Source organism: Podarcis muralis, chromosome 8 (genome assembly GCF_964188315.1).
Source record: "Podarcis muralis chromosome 8, rPodMur119.hap1.1, whole genome shotgun sequence".
In the NCBI taxonomy this organism is placed as follows: domain Eukaryota; kingdom Metazoa; phylum Chordata; class Lepidosauria; order Squamata; family Lacertidae; genus Podarcis; species Podarcis muralis.
The window spans coordinates 60,655,642-60,661,859 of NC_135662.1; the positions used below are offsets into that span (position 1 = coordinate 60,655,642).

Sequence of the window (6,218 nt, forward strand, 5' to 3'; positions counted from 1 at the left end):
AACAAACTCTTGGCTTCACTCTCATGGGACTCTTCCCAATGTCTCCATTATCAGATCCATCAAGCTTTCCCTCCGTACCAGAAATGTTTAGTTCTAGAGTTAGCAATCCTAGTTTCAGAAACGACTCAAACAAATAAGAAAACAAAACCAACACCCCACAATTCAATCAAGCACATTAATCACTGTAAATAGAATTCTAACTATAATCTCTTAATTGGGATGATGCATTGTGACACAATGTATTCCATTCATGGTTTTCCATTAACTTCCACGCGACCTATTTCTCTACCTTGTGACAGGTTCGTATTTTGCTGTGAACCTAAGAGGATGCATTGAAGTTTGTTTTCCAATCTTCACGGATGAGGGCTTCATTAGAAGACTCTTTTCTCATTAACCACTGAAATAATTTATGTGCAGGGGGATGTGTTTTTCCCTTCTTGTCTTCCTTTGTTTTCCTGCCTTCTCTAGGTATTTGAAGAACTGTATCTTTGGAAAGCAAGGAAGGGACATGTAGTTTTTGGTCCTCAAAGTCAATTTAATATGGCAAAGCATGAAAAAAAGAACAGTACAGTTTTACTTCCACCTTCTGGGTTGTTGAAAGGTGACAGTGGCCCCTCTCATATAATATGCATGTTGGATATGCCATGTCCCAAGTGTCAAAATTCTGCCTTAGAGGTGAGCCTGACTCCACATGGTCACACCTGATTGGTGTTGTTATTTGGGAAATCTAGTGCAGCAGTGCGCAGAAAGAAATAGCCTGGCAAAGCTGCTGGTTGTAAAGACAAAGCAAACTTAAACTTCATTAAGGCAAACAAAGCCATTTGAAGTGTAGGTTTTATACTTGGCCGAGCTAGAGCCAAGAAGTGAACACTAGCACATGCTAACTCAGACTAACTTGGAAAAGAAGCAGGAAATAGGAAATAGTTAAATAATACAGACAATTTTTTGCTCAGAACTTATCTTCCCTTTTTAATAATTATGGCCTAACATATTTATGTGCAAGATTTTGGGTTTGTTTGTTTGTTTTAATATTTAAAATTTTTAAATATTATTAAAGGTGCAAGCATTTTTGAGTTGCACTGCATACTGCCATTTCTTGTTGCTTCAGGAAAACAGTGCCTGACAGACCATTTCGGAGGGAAGATTGTTGCTTAGCGTTCAGCACAGTAAGAGTGCCTAGCAAATTTTAATGCTGAGTGTGCGGATAGTTTCCATGAAGAAGCGGCCAGCAAGAAAAAGATTGAAGTCAGTGAATTTCTGATAAATGTGAAAGAAAAATTGACAGACTGCTTTAGGTCCCTAATGATCTGCTCTTTATTGAAATAAATTGAGCTAGATACTAACTGCTTTTGAATTGGTTTCCAGCAATTCTCACTTTTCCTGCTCCCATTTCTTAAGACGTTTAGGCGAAGGTGAAAGATGTGGACTGGGTACATGTAATGACTGTTTAAAGATGAGGAGGGGGTTCTATATAGCATAATTGTTTCCATGTTCATATTCATTTATGTGCTTCCGTGCCCTACTGTAACAGGGGCCATAACTAAACCTAAGCATACGTAACTGAAACAACCACATATTGCTTCCCTATTTATACCTTCTGCCCCTCCTCCCCTTCCTCTCTTTCCTTTACGCTGAATTTTAAATGGTAAACTTCTCTGAGTAAGAACCCGCCCTCTTAAATGGTAACTCACTGATTTATTTATTGATTGATTGATTGATTGATTGTATGTGCATACACACAAAATGACAAAATACTACCCCACAGGTTGCCAGGAAAAAATATTTTAGCTCTTGATGAGGCAGCAGAAGTGGTGGGCATTGATAATCCCTTGCCAGCAGAGTAGACCAATTTAGCTTTTGTTGCTTATCACTGATGCCAAGTCATTGATCAGCCTTATAGAATTGCCCTTGTATACCTTGTTGTCTAACCATTAATACCATTACATTTGCCCCAACTTTTCCGAGCAGTGAGAAGCTTGCAGAGCTGAAAGTGAATTATTTGCCACTTTTTCTATGTCTCACTGCAACCTGCCCCCCTTTCACAAATAGAGAAAGAACTAGATTAGCGGGGTGAGGAAAGGATATGCAACCTGCCCACCTAAGAACTTAAATAAGACCATAATTAAGAAGAGGCCTGCTGAGTGAGACCAAAGACCCATCTAGTTCAGCATCCTGTTTTCACAGTGCCACAAGAAGGACCTGAGTGCAACAGCACTCTCCCCATTTGTGATTCCCAGCATACTGTCTCCGACACTGAAGGCGGAACACAGCCACCGTCTCTACCGGCCATTGATAACCTTATCCTCCAGTAATTTGTCTCTTCTTCTTCTAAACCTGTCCAAGTTGCTAGTCATCACTACGTCTCGTGGGAGCGAACTATGCCTGGTAAGTGCCTTCTTTTGCCTGCCCTGAACCTACCACCATTTAGCTTCGCTGAATGGCCTCAAGTTCTAGTACTATAACAGAGGGAGGAAAACTGCCTATCAAGTCTGTCCACTTCCCTGACTGTATTTTCCAACTCAGATCGTTCCAGAGTGATCCTGCATGAGCCCTTGTGGAAAAACACCTGAATGGTGTCGGAAATGCATGGGTGCCAACTTGACTGAAATATTGGGAAGCCCAGGTGTGCCCTGCACAATTGATCACATGGCACAGCACACACATACCATCTGAATGACAATGCCCATCAACTTGAGGGGGGCATATATTTTATGTGGGGGCAAAGGGACCTTGAGCCCTTGGGGTTGGCTTCTATGCCTGAGCTAGGGGGTTCACAATGAAGAGAAAAGCCTACAGAGCCCCAACTAACCTCTTCAGAGAAGGCATGAAGGGTCCTTACCTCTTTCAGCAGAGTTTAGGACCCGACTCATCATAGGGATCCTCCAGGGAGCTATAAGTATAGGTGTAGAGGGATTTCTCAACAATACTAATACCTGACCACGTTCCCCATCACTTCCTGCCACTCAGCACTGGACCATCTTGCTTCTGATCTCTCACCATGGCAGCACCTCTTGACCAAGCTATTGGCGTGCTGGTTGTCATCTTCCACAAATACGCCAGCAAGGATGGCGATAAGAACACCCTAAGCAAGAAGGAGTTGAAGGAGCTGATACAGAAGGAGCTCACCATTGAAACTGCAGGAAGCAGAGATACAGGCATTAATGAAAGATCTGGACTGCAATGGGGACCAAGTGGTGAACTTCCAGGAATACGTCACTTTCCTGGGTGCCCTGGCAATGATTTACAACGAAGCTTTGAGTTTGTAAATGTACACCGCGGTGGGGCGAGGTGTCGTGGTTTGGGATTATACCTCTGTGGGTGGTTTCACGTCCAATAAAATTTAAGTTTTGTTAAAAAATATATACAGTATATATACTAATACCTTCTTGGGGATCCCCTAAGCCTCCACCTTATCACCTTCCTTGCCTTTGCTCCAGTGCTGGTTAGTGACCAGGCTCCCAAAATCTGGATTTCTGCTGATGGCTCTCCTTCCTTCCTGTCCTCTTCTTCTTCTGATGAACTGTTCCTGCAATGTCCCCTTTGCTGCTTTCTATGCCCACCAGCACCTCTCCTCTTTATGCAGTCATGAGTGACAGGTTACATGTCCAGAATCTGCTGCAAAACTCCACTTCCAGCCTGTTCACATCCACTGCCTTCATACATCCCTATCTGTACAGTTCTAATTATTGGGTTTGAGGTTCCAGTGCAAATTGAAGAAAGAAGCATTTTGTGGATATAAAGAACTGCAAGTCTCACTAGGAATAGAGTACTACTGATGGATTGATTCAATTTTCTAGTACATTTTAATCATTACGTTGGCAGGATTATAAAGTGCCTACTAGGTGACACCCATGGGGTTGACACAGTACCCATTATGCTGACAAATTATTTTTGTAGGTAAAGAATTATTGAAGACTAGAGTGAGGTTCCTTTACAATATCAAAAGCCTTTGTCCAACTCACAGTTACTTACACTGAACAATTTCCTGTGTGAAAGCTGCAGGAGATGAGAATTACTTTGGAACCTACAAAGTACTGAAATTAATTTGTAATCAGGACAGCACTTACCTCTTAGTTTCTAAAGCCAGGACACAGCATTTACTTTCTATGCCAGGCTTCCTCAACCTCGGCCCTCCAGATGTTTTGAGACTACAATTCCCAGCATCCCTGACCACTGGTCCTGCTAGCTAGGGATCATGGGAGTTGTAGGCCAAAAACATCTGGTGGGCCGAGGTTGAGGAAGCCTGTTCTATGCAGACCACACATGTACGGCATCTCTGTGCTGAGGTTGGAACAGAAGGGGATAACCTATGTCCCAGTTACCTGAACTATATCAGTACAATAGCATTAGCATTTAAGGCAGTTCATTGTCTGCATTATGGGGTCACATACTAACAGTGCAATCCTATTCAATGACTTATTTACAGAAAGAGTTCCCAACATTTCTGGGCCCAAGGAGCACATCTGGAAATCTAAGAATCTATGGTAGACACCACAAAATATCAATTTCACAGAAGAAAAATTTGAGATGCGCAGAAACCACAAATTCCAAACAGACAAAACACCTACAACTACCCCAAAATAAACACACTCAAAAAAGCAGGTAACTCCTTCTCCTGCAAAAAAGAACAACTTGTAAAAAAAGAAAGAGCCAACACTACTAATTTAAAAAATAAATAAATGAGAGGGGCTCTGACTGGTGCCAAGGGCTGTGTCTGAGAGTGCCATGGTACCCACCGGCACCACATTAGGACCCCAGATTTAGGGTGTGTGTATTATACAAGTGGGTGGCGCTGTGGGTTAAACCACAGAACGTAGGGCTTGCCGATCAGAAGGTTGGCGGTTCGAATCCCTGTGATGGGGTGAGCTCCCATTGCTCGGTCCCTGATCCTGCCAACCTAGCAGTTCGAAAGCACGTCAACGTGCAAGTAGAGAAATATGTACCGCTCTGGTGGGAAGATAAACAGCGTTTCCGTGTGCTGCTCTGGTTCGCCAGAAGTGGCTTAGTCATGCTGGCCACATGACCCAGAAGCTGTATGCCGGCTCCCTCTGCCAATAAAGCGAGATGAACACCTCAACCCCAGAGTCATCCGCGACTGGACCTAATGGTCCCTTTACCTATTTACCTTTACCTATTATACAAACAAAAGTTTCAAAGTGACTTAACAGCAGGGTAAAATATAAGTGAAATCAATTGCAAAACAAATAAAAAGAAAATAACATACAAAACAAAAATGTACAAACACACATATACCACCCAATCAACAATGGCTTCTTGGTTCTCCACAATTCAAAAACAATTAAAATATAACTACAGTGGAATTTTTTTTAATCAGTAAAAAACAGACCAACACAGAAATTAGCCTGAAATCATAAGGAGGCAAAATAAAAACACCATAGCCCAGCCAAGGGGAAGTACAACACAGCTGAAAAATATTTGTCTGCTCAGAAGCAAGCCTCACTGAGTACAATGGGATTTACTCTTAGGAGAGTGCAGTGTAAGGTAGAAATCCTTAGCTACCTGGGAGAACAGGTGAGAGACCACAGGGTGCTGTGGGCCTCCCTTTCTGCTGTCTGAGAAGTTGCTGCTGCTGCTGCTGCTGCTGCTGGAAGTCTGTCTTGTGTGGCAATGAAAATCTCCACCATCATTGCTGTTTCAATGGTGGTGGTTCTCCAATGGCAGTGTGGCCAGGAACAGGCACATCAGGAAAGGCAACAGATCCATAGGATCCTATGTACACTCATTCCCCTCAGACACCCCTCCCCAAAGCTCTAAACCAATGGCACCCCTGGAATTGTCATATATCATACTTCAGGGGGTGGGAGAGACATCAAAAGGTAAACTGATCACAGACAAGTACTTCCCACCTATCCAAACTGTTGTGAGCTGGCAGGGCTCTGGAGGTGGTGGCAGTGGCTGTAATGGAGCTCCCACCACCATAGATAGGATCGCTCTATCAACCTGCCTGCCACATCACACTTTGCTCTCTGTAGCATTTAGAATTAGCTACCTTTTTTATACTACCTGCTGAAGAGTTCTGTATGGCCTAAAGATGCAAAATAAATAAATAAATGCTTTGCTTTTCAGAGACCAAAACAGCAATTGAGCATTATACCAAACAGAATTAAGAGGAGATCCTCTGCAGAATAGATTGGTCATGCCCATATCATTTTGGATTTCAACTGTATCCACTATCATTCATCTAAGTATTATCGCAA

At 42.8% G+C, this 6,218-nt stretch overlaps 1 pseudogene; it reads left to right on the top strand.

Moving 5' to 3' along the window:
* Window positions 1-2,885: 2,885 nt before the first annotated feature.
* LOC114600079 (protein S100-A6 pseudogene) lies at window positions 2,886-3,963 on the top strand (annotated as a pseudogene).
* The last annotated feature ends 2,255 nt before the right edge of the window (window positions 3,964-6,218 follow it).